Source organism: Gavialis gangeticus, unplaced genomic scaffold (assembly GCF_001723915.1).
Source record: "Gavialis gangeticus isolate Ggan-Ray unplaced genomic scaffold, GavGan_comp1, whole genome shotgun sequence".
Lineage (NCBI taxonomy): Eukaryota > Metazoa > Chordata > Crocodylia > Gavialidae > Gavialis > Gavialis gangeticus.
The window spans coordinates 6,577,647-6,588,744 of NW_017728995.1; the positions used below are offsets into that span (position 1 = coordinate 6,577,647).

General features: G+C 48.4%; 1 long non-coding RNA gene across 1 annotated transcript in view; it reads left to right on the forward strand.

Annotated features, from left to right (window-relative positions):
• Positions 1 to 922: 922 nt before the first annotated feature.
• LOC109287915 overlaps positions 923 to 11,098 on the forward strand; it is a 19,901-nt gene continuing 9,725 nt past the window's right edge. Inside the window, exon 1 of the long non-coding RNA XR_002095007.1 lies at positions 923 to 1,009. This is a non-coding gene — a long non-coding RNA (uncharacterized LOC109287915). The remainder of the gene's footprint in view (positions 1,010 to 11,098) is intronic.

Genomic DNA, 11,098 nt, shown 5'->3' on the forward strand with positions numbered 1-11,098 from the left:
CAAGATGGGATAATACATTGCAGCCTGAGTAGTCAGTGCATAGAGTAAGGCACATTAGCCTTTTCAGTGCAAACTCTTAAGATTCAAAAAGGGGCACACACCATTCAGCTCTAGGATATGAAGGTGAATGTCTGGTTTTCCTTGTAGGTACACTGGTTTTATACTGGGTGTAAACACATTGCTCCTAATTGACATTTGCCTAGCTGAGAGCAGTATCAGTTGCTTTTCCTCAAGGGTTCAGTAGGGGGATTTTAGGAGGAACAGTTTGAAAATAAAATCTATAATGCCTGTTCTCCCACCTGACTGTAGCCCAAATCTGGTTTGTGTGGCCATTCTCAACATACCTACCCATACCTGATTGACAAATGTAAAGTGCTAATCTGCACAGACTAACATACAGCCAGAAGTGAATTTTCAAAGCGTGGGTGTTCTGCTTTGAAGAATCCTCTGGTTGTCTGAAGACCCCAAACTGGCTATCCAAGCCTTGTGAAGAATGCAAATTCCTTGGAAAGTCACCTGGCAAGTGCACACAACAAGGCATTGGTAGAGCTGAAAGCCTCTGGAACTGCATAAATGTTAAGCTGGATACTGTAATTTGTTCATGTAGGTCTTGCTCCAAGGCCTGTCAAAATCACTGAACATCTCTGAGCTTTGGCTCAGGCCTGTACCTTGCAAGAAAAATTAATTGTCCCTCAAATATTTGCAGTTCTGCATGCAATAGGTTATATACACCCTGTCTGGCACAGTGTGTATGCCCTATGTAGTTCAGTGATATCCTCAGGAATTGGGTGCTGTCTTCTCTTTCTGAACCTTTTCCCGAAGAGGAGTAAGTACATTTGACACTGAGTTTTATTTCTATTTCACAGATTAGGTGAGAGCGTGCTGAATGTTGCCCTTTGTTGACAGGACACTGTGTGCACAATGAAAATCCCAAGTGATGAGCTTGGGATTTTTGACATTGCTCCAGAAACAAAGCAACTTTTGCATGCAACTTCCATCTGCAGATCTGGTGAGTCATCATGTGTCAAGGATCTCTGAACTTCACTCCTGTTCAGGAAAGGAAGCTGACAAACTTTTTCTCACTATTTATTGCTGCTTACATTTTATAGTCACAGAAGTGGGCATTTCACTTCCAGCTAGCAGCCATGTATACCATACTTTTTTCTACTCTGAGGATGGCATTTCTACCCCATGCTCTCACACATCCCATAAATATGCCTGGTTTACCCTAAATTTGCTCAGCTCTCCTCCCAGCCAGCTTTTTTACTTCCTTACTTTGGGGACTGGGTCCCAAACTGCTTTGCCCTTCACTCAGGTGGAGAATCACTCCTCCCATTAAAGTCTGGGTAATCAACTGGAGTTCAAGGAGTGAAATCCTGCACCCCAAGACAATGATGTGTATCTACAGTGCATCCCACTGTGCAGCAAAACAGTACTTCAGCTCTCATAGGATATTGGGGCCTATACATATCCTAGGCCTCTCCCTCAAACTTACTTTACACACTGGACCCAAGCAGGCAAGCACAAAGTCATCACCTCTGCAAGCAAGAGTGACCTACAAATCCTGTGTGACTATGTAGCAGCCTCTAGGCTCAGTGCTTTATGAGGCTTAAATGTTACCACTGCAAGCCAGGCTGGATTTCATCCTCAGTTATCAAAGGATCAGATGCTCTTGAGTCAACTTCCTCTGAGGAAAGGGTTCAGAGGTGCTGAGGTGTACCCCTACCTTGGGGGTCTTTAGGAGAAGACTGGATAGGCATCTGACTCAGGTCACCTGACCCCAACTCTCTTTCCTGCCTAGGCAGGGGGTCGGACTCGATGATCTATTGAGGTCCCTTCCAACCCTAGCATCTCTGAATCTATAAGGTCCTTGTCTGTGAGAACTGCTGGATAGTCGTCACGTGTGAAAAATGAGACTGCTTAAGCTTCATTTAAACAGCACAATACAATGCTGCAAAGAGATACACAGGCTAGTTCTGAATGAGCTAGCTCCGATACCAGAAGCCAAGTAGCCACATTAGTGTGGGAGGAGCGCCACCATAATGCTTTGGTACCTCACCAAGGTTGAGCATCTCTCTGTGACCCTGCACTGTACCCTGTTTTTCATAGAGTCATAGATTCATAGATGTTAGGGGCTGGAAGGGACCTCATGAGATCTTCAGGTCCTGCCCCCCTACACTAGGCAAGCAAGACTGCTAAGGTCAGCTGATACGTTGATGATTGTTGATATGCCTTCAGCTATGTGCCTAAAATGGAGTAAAGCACTTGACTTCCTAGGGGTCACACAAGACTTCCTCAGGGTCACACAAGAAGCTTAGGGCAGGACTGGGCTAAGAACATGAGTACATTGACTCTCGGATTAACCACAGGGGCAGCCTTCCCCTTTGCTGAAGTAGTACTATTTAAAGCACCAGATAACAATATAGAAGAAAATACACTGTTCCTGTAAAGTGCAAAGGAAACTAGAGGCCAAAGTTCTTTGCCCACAGGACAGATCCGGGACAGGCAGCAACAGTACGAACTTTGCCATGCTGTTCCAACCCTGAACTGAAAGTGCTGTACTGAGGGGAGTTCAGGCCGTTCTGCTTCCTGATTTCCCCACTGAGACTACCAGTAAAGGAAGGAAAAAGCATTCCCTTACAGTGTCCACATTTCAAATATTGTAGTACTGAGTAACCGAAAATGATAAAGAGAAGTGAAAGTGACTTGACTAATTTTCATTTTCCAAGCTTAGAGAAATGCAACCAAGAAGAAGACCCCTAGGGAGCGATTGTACACTGGCCTTCCTTTTGTTATAAGGCAAGCTGACCAGACATTTGTATCCATTTCTTCATTTACAGCACACAGACCCATATTATCAAACCTCTAACATTTACCTCCTTAACACTTATTTAGGGACCTAAACCACAGTAAACTGATTTGTAGAAGTAGGGAGCTGCCACGCTTCCCAGTGAAGTCAGTAGATACTACTGAATATCACATCACTCCTCGAAATATTGGTTATGAACCTGAAGTTAAGTGGCCAAGTTTGACAATTTGCCCAGCTTATTTAAAGTGATACCTCCTCTTTAAATACTAAAATCTCTGGGCACCTTTCTAAACAGAACTGAAGGTAGCCACATGAACCATTATTCTGACCGAAATTACATATAAATCGGTATCAGTGATTGGAAACAGATTCAAATCTGTAACGCAACAGAAGTTCAGACAATGTTATTTGGGTAAATGTGTGGTATTTTTTATTAGATCAACTAAACAGTTGGAAAAGGTGTTCTTTGCAAGCTTTCAGCACAAACATCCTTCTTCAGGCATAGGGAGAGTCTGATGGCGTTTTGTGTGCTGTCCTGTGGGGCATGGGAGCCAATATGCAAAATGCAGGTCTGTGAAAATGCAAATGCATGGCAATAAGGCTCAGAGGGAATAGGAGACAATACGTGTGAGACAGGTAGGTGGGGCAGGGACGGGAAAGGGGGAATGTTGATCTGGTGATAGACTGTAGGTGGTAGAATGCAGACAGGTTACCTGGGGTTATCAGATGTCAGGCAGGTTGTAATGTGTCATAAATCCAATGTCTATGTTTACTCCATGATTTTGGACCATAATTCTGTAGATCTTTTAGGCTAGGGACAGAAATTACATAAATATCGGTATCAGTGATTGGAAACCATTGGAAATCATGATAGTGGGGATATGATAACCCTAGATTAGTCTCATGCTTTTCTTTTCTAACAAAGGTTATTAAACCTACAAGAGATGGGCAGATTTTGGAGAGCCAGAACTTTGGCTTCCCTGCCACAGTTCTCTTTTCTGTGTTGAAGTGCAGTTGTAAAATTGATGCCTTTTTATTTCATGAGGCAAACCTCTCTTCCCGCCTTGAATGCATGTGTATGTGAGGGGGATGTTCATATTTGTTTTGAACTCTGATATCAGTGTCATTAGTTTTTCTGTTGCTGAGGCAACTACAAGGGATTATAAAACAAAACAGCCTAGAGTCTTACTGTGTCAATTAATGTAACCAGACATATTTCCTCAAATAAGAACCATATGTTACAGATAACATCTTTTGTTTGTTGCTTGTGGTTTCCTTGATGGCAAACTACTGTGCTATAATCCTTTATTATCCAAGCAGTTTATGAAATAGTAATAAATAAAAAGATAAAATACTAAGGAATGCTCTTGTGGGTTCAGGCTCATCCTGAACAAAGACCTCCTGACAGATTGTCCTGTGTGCTTGGGTGAGAAGCAGAAGGAATCAAGGGAAAGGGATACTGTCCATGTGTGGCCCACACTGCCCTCTATACATGTTTCACTTCCAATACTACAAGAGACACCTGTGAGAGCCATGGGTGTCTGGTGCCTCTTGAGTCAGGGGGGGCATGTGCCCCCCCTGACGCTAGTCAGTGACCAGGGGGGTCTCCCAGCAACCCATCCTGCTGGCCGGTGGGTGGGGAGGACCCAAAGGCCAATCCCGCTGGCCACAGGCCTCCAATCTTACTCATTGTAAAAGCTGCCACACCACTTCTGGAGCTCCGTGGTCACTTCCGGAAGCAATGCGACTGCTTTTGCTGGCAGCCCCACTCCCTGGCCAGAGCTTGCAGGAAGGGCATTGGTGCTCCCGCCTGCCCCCCTGCCCGCTGGCTATACAGTGAGTGCATCCTGACAGGGGGTGCACCGGCACTCTCAGGGGGTGCGCCTGCACCTTTTATGTGTTGCACCTGGTGAGAACCATACACTTCCTGGCTGTGGACACTAGGCAAAGTTTTGGGAAAAATTTTCATAAGTGTCTCAGTAATGTAGGAGCCTAAAACTAGGGACAGACATTCAAAAATGTCTAAGTCTGAACTGATTCAATCTTTGCAGGTTAGTCTAACCTGCAGGGATTGAACTGATTTGCAAGGGAACAGACATCCACCTAGACATGGAATGGGCAAGTAGAATATGGAAGGTCTACATGAAATCAGATCTATTTGTTATAAGCCTCTTCATATTTTGAGGTGACTCTGGGGACGTCCTGCAGATTGGCTTGAGTTTGTTTTACTGATATGGCATATGTAATATTGTTGAAAAGCCAATGGTATGCTATATTCATTTATGTCACTTTTATCTCTATATGGATTACGTTATGGTGCCTGTTTATACTTTTATGATTTTGGACATGGTTAGGCAATGCAACTGAGGGATGCATACTTAAGGCAAAGGGAGTAGCCAAACTTCTAAGTATCTCTTGCCATTGTGTTACATGGAAAGAACAATTGCCACCCCACAAAAACAGGCAGAGAAGCTATTTTTGGGATGGGCACCCAAAGTAGTCTGCTTGTAATGGGAAAATCAAACTCTTAATAGTCAGGATATCTCAGTGTACTGGGCTTTTAGCTAGAGGAATTCCAGAGAGCCAAAGAAAAAAAATGTGAGCGTCTTCTGAGATTCAGGAACAAACTGGAGAATGGTGATGGGGGGAGGGGATAGTTTGGAAGTATTTAGGTGGCTATCTAAGGATGCTTGTACACATGATGGGAGTTTAGTTCCCTAAACTGAAATGGTAGTTTTTTAGTTGTGTTGATTAAAAACCCACCATTTCAATTTAGGGGCTTCCATCACTGTTAACGTGAGGGGCCCAATCCTGCTTTTTTTCCGCAGAGACTGCTATCCCTCACAGCTGGGGGCTGAGCTGCCAGTGGGCCAAGCATCCCCTGAGCTGCAGGAGGCCCCGGTCCTTCCCTCCACAGCAGCACGCCCCCCCAGGGCTGCCTGGGCAGGCTACTAGCTGTATGGGTGCTGCCCCAGCTCGAGCTCAGAGAAGAGTTGAATCGGGCTACCCACCCACCCGGGCAGCCCCAGGGGGTGCCACCACCATGGAGGGAAGGACCAAGGCACCCTGCAGCTCAGGGCCTCCCGGCAGCTCACCCTCCAGCTGCAGGAGAGGCATTCAGGCGCTGAGAAAAAAAAAAGGATCAGGCCCCTGGCAACATTTTTTCCCCAGTGGAGCCTGCCTGCCTGAGCTGCCAGTGGGCTGTGCAGCTGCAGGGGGCCTGGTCCTTCCCTCCATGGTGGCAGCACCCCCTGGGGCCACCTGGGTGGGATGTGCGGCCACCGCTCCATGCTTGGCCGTGCAACCCCTGCCCACACATGTCTCCCTCATGTCCAGCCACTTGCCAGAACCCTCCCCCCCTGCTCCATGTCTGGCTACATGCCACCCCCACCCTGCTTAATGTCCAGCCGCCGGGGGTACAGTTATTAAAAAAGGTTGAAAATCCCTGCTGTAGGGTATAAGAGCACAGCCATGACTTGCAAGGGTAAGGAATTATCCCGGGGCGAACACTGGTCTCTTTCTTGGCACTAGCAGCAGAACAGCAGGGAGAAATTTGAGACTCTGGGGCTGCATTTACATGAGACACTGCCTGCATACACAAATACTAAATGACTGCACAGTAACCAGCATTACTGCACAGTAGCGTCCCCATATGGCTCTTTGGTAACACTGACTGCACAGCAGCTTATTACTACTGTGCACTAGTGTCACACCATGCTTCGTGCCACGCAATGCTACTGTGCAATAGTAATAGTTCCATAGTTTCACAGTAGGGTTGGAAGGGACCTGAGCAGATCATCAAGTCCAACCCCCTGCCATGGCAGGAAAGAGTACTGGGGTCAAATGACCCCAACACGGTGATTTTCTAGCCTCCTCCTAAAGACCCCCAGGGTAGGAGTCAGCACCACTTCTCTTGGAAGTTGGTTCCAGATCCTAGCCACCCTGACAGTGAAGTAGAGCCTCCTGATGTCTAATCTGAATTTACCCTCTGCCAGTTTGTGACCGTTATTGCTTGTCACTCCTGGTAGTGCTTGTGGGAACAGGGACTCCCCCGATGCCTGCTGGTCCCCTCTGACTTGTTTGTAACAGGCCACTAGATCCCCCCTCAGCCTTCTCTTGTGGAGGCTGAACAGGTTCAGGTCCCGTAGTCTCTCCTCATAGGGCCTGCCCTGCTGTCCCCTGATCATGCGAGTGGCCCTCCTCTGGACCCTCTCCATGCTGTCCACATCCCTCTTGAAGTGCGGCGCCCAGAACTGGACGCAGTACTCCAGCTGCGGCCTGACCAGTGCCGCATAGAGGGGGAGGATCACCTCTTTGGACCTGCTCGAGATGCATCTGTGGATGCATGACAAGGTGCGGTTGGCCTTCCTAACTGCCTCCCCACACTGCCGACCCATGTTCATCTTGGAGTCAATGATGACTCCAAGATCCTTTTCCGCCTCCGTGCTGACAAGAGGGGAGTTCCCCAACCTGTAGGTATGGTGCCGGTTGTTCCTCCCCAGGTGCATCACTTTGCACTTGTCTGTGTTGAATCCCATCCTATTCTCATCCGCCCACCCTTGTAACCTGTCTAGGTCTGATTGTAGCCTGTTGCTCCCTTCTAGTGTGCCCACATCCCCCCACATCTTAGTGTCATCAGCAAATTTGAACAGGGTGCTTTTTACCCCCTTGTCCAAGTCACTGATGAAGATGTTGAACAGTGCGGACCCGAGGACCGAGCCCTGGGGAACCCCACTGCCCACATCCCTCCAGGTTCAAAATGACCCATCCACCACCACTCTCTGGGTGCAGCTCTCCAGCCAGTTGGCGACCTATCTGACTGTGTAGGTGCCGACACCACAGTCCCCCAGTTTTTTAATGAGAACAGGGTGAGAGACAGTGTCAAAGACCTTCCTAAAGTCCAGAAAGACTATGTCCACTGCTACCCTGCATCTAAGGATTTGGTGACCTGGTTGTAGAAGGCCACCAGGTTGGTCTGACAGGACCTGCCTCTAATGAACCCATGTTGGTTGCCTCTAAGCATAACCTCCCCCGCTGGCCCCTCGTCGACATGCGCCAGGATAACTCTCTCAAAAAACTTACCCAGGATTGAGGTAAGACTAACTGGCCTATAGTTTCCTGGGTCCTCCTTCCTTCCTTTTTTTGAAGATGGGAACCATGTTGGGCCTCTTCCAGTCCTCTGGCACCACACCAGAGAGCCATGAGTGCTCATAAAGCCATGCCAGAGGTCCTGCAATGACCTCAGCTAATTCCCTCAGCACCTTGGGGTGGAGATCGTCAGGACCAGCTGATTTAAATACACCCAGTCCCTCCAGAAGTTCCCTGACTAGATCCTCACTGACCCTTGGCCTAGGTGCGCCTCCTCTGGGGCTTGAGGGAGGCCCAGTAAGGGGGCTGATCCGGTCCCTGCTGAGGAAAATGGAGGCAAAGAAGTCGCTTTGTCATCTGGTGTGATGACCAAATTCCCTAGCGTGTCTTGCAGGGGGCCCACATTACCCGGTACCTTCTTTTTGCCCCCTATGCATTTAAAAAAGGACTTCTTATTGCCCTTGATCTGGGTCGCTAGTCCCAATTCCATCTCCACCTTGACCTCCCTGACTGCCCCCCTGCAGCCCCGAGCAACCACAGTATAGTCCTCCCTGGTGATGGCCTCTGCCTTCCATTGGGTGTACACCTCCCTTTTAGCTAGAAGACATTCCCAGATGCTTTTGGTGAGCCATGGGGGCTTTTGTGCCCTCCTGCCCCCTTTGATCCATGCTGGGATTACCTCCCTTTGGGCTTGGAGGATCGTCTCCTTAAGGACCAACCACTCTTCTTGGACACCTGGCTCCCCTCCCCTCCGGGACCTCAGTGCCTCCCCAACTATTCTCCTTAGCTCATTGAAGTCCACCCTCCTGAAATCTAGGGCTGATGCCTTGCTGCAGGCCTTTGCCAGCTTGCGCTGGATGGTGAATTCCAGCAGGCAATGATTGCTGTTGCCCAGGTGGTTGAACATCTGCAGCCCCCTCACCAGGTCGTCACCCGTGGCCAGCACGAGGTCCAACAAGACGTCTCCCCTGGTGGAGCTGTGCACCTCCTGGGTTAGATGGAGGTCCTGCATTTTGGCTAGGAACCTACGTGAGCGGTCAGACCTGTCTGCCTGCTCTTCCCAGCAGAAGTCTGGAAAGTTCAGGTCACCCATGATAACTGCGTCCTTTGACCTAACTACCTCTGTGAGCTGACTTACGAATTCCCAGTCTGGCTATTCCCTTTGGTTGGGTGGTCTGTAGTAGACCCCACCATTAAGTCCCTTTCCCCTCAACTTCCTTGTATTCTAACCCAGAGCACTTCAGTGCACCCTTCCTCTGACCCCGTGCTACTCATTGAGGATGTGTATTCCTCCTTGACATAGAGTGTCACACCCCCACCTTTCCTCCCTGTCCTGTCCCTCTTGTACAGTCTGTAGCCCTTGATATTTACCACTCGGTCATGTGTTGGGTCCCACCACATTTCAGTGAGCCCCACTAAGTCTGGGTTGATGTCGTCTAGCAGGAGGGTAAGTTCCTCCTGCTTGTTTCCCACACAAAAGACCTGGGTTCAATTCCAAGACACTTGTACAAATGCAGCCATGGAAGCATCAAGCGTCTGGACCCAGTCTGGCCTTGGAATCTGCCTCAATGACCTAAAGGGGAAATGCGAGGTCTGGGCAGCCTCCACTCCTCCAAAAAACCTCCTGCCTCAGCATGTGCACTGAAGGTCTGGGTGACCACTCATGCATAGACCATGATCTGGAAAGGTCAGTGGTTGCCAGACAGTCTCCTCATCTCTAGACTAAATAAGTCCAGTTCTCTCAGCTTCTCCTCACAAGTCATGTCCCCTAGGCCCCCTCAACATTTTTGTTGCCCTCCAGTGGACTCTCTCCAGCTTGTCCACATTGAAAGGCCTAAAATTGAACAGAAGACTCCAGATGTGGCCTCACCAGTACTGAATAGAGGGGAATAATCACTTCCCTGGACCTACTGGCAACACACCTACCAATGCAGCCCAGGATGCTGTTAGCCTTTTTGGCAACAAGGGCACGCTGCTGGCTCATATCCACCTTATTTTTCTAGGCACTTTTCTGCAGAGCTGCTGCCCTGCCAGTCCACTAAGACAAGCTGCTCTTCTGCCATACTCGCTAGTCTTCCTGCACATCAGGATGGTTTGTTCCTTTATTCTCAGTAAGGCTTCTTTAAACTACTCCAGGGAGAAGCAAGAACCAGCAATTTACCCAGGGAAATGAGGGTGTTGTAATTCTTCAGCATCTGGTCCTGGTAAAGCACCTCGTCTTCATCTTCCAGCAGCTCCCACTCCTTCCTTGTGAAGTACACAGTCGCATCCTCAAATGCCTCCTGGAGCTCTTGCCTTGGAGGCCTGCCCTGCCCCTTCTGCAATTGGCCCAGCTCACATGTCGGGGAGCCCCTGTCCTCCAGTCTCCTACTGTGCAGTCAGAGTCTTGTGTAGATATGGCCTGGAGGTACCCCCACAAATGGGTTTATGACACCATTGTTTGTGCATTAGATGGTTAGTAAAGCACTCATGGCAGGATTCAGATCTTATTGAAGTGAATGGGAGTCTCCCTCTTGACATCAGTACAGTAGTCTTTAGCTCATGCCTCTGTCTAGCAAAAGAAATGGCAGATAAGCATGGAAGATTTTCCTTGTGGAATTCACTACAAGAAGTCTTAGAGTCAAAACCTGGTTTCAGGGGGATTTCACTGGCATAAAACAAGTCAAAATTTCAGCCTACAGCTGATATAAAAAATGGATAGGTTACGTAGATGTCCATGCTAAAAGAAAGGTAATAAATAAAAGCAGCACAGCATGCACTTGCATGGGATAGAAGGAGATAATTAGGCACTATAATGATGCATGCGATGCTATTTGCCACTTCATACAGATAATATATTTAAGCACTAACATCAAAAGCTAAACATACATTATAACTTTATGAAGTTCTTTATTTTTTAAATAAAAATGAATCATATAATTGTTATTATATCACCCATAGGCGATGCGTGGGGGTGGGGCAGAAGGGGGCACGTGTCCCCCCTGCGATTAGCTGCTGCCAGTGCTGCTGCCGGCATATGCAGACAGTTGCTACTAACCACCCCCCTCCTCGCTAACAACACTGCTGCAGCCTCCTGCAGGCAGTCCCTGTCCAGCCCAACTTTGCTGCTGACATCACCATGGCTGCCTGTGGGAGGTCCCCACACGGCCCGCCCTTGCCGTTGGCATCACTATGGCCACCTGCAGGCGGTCCCCACTCCCC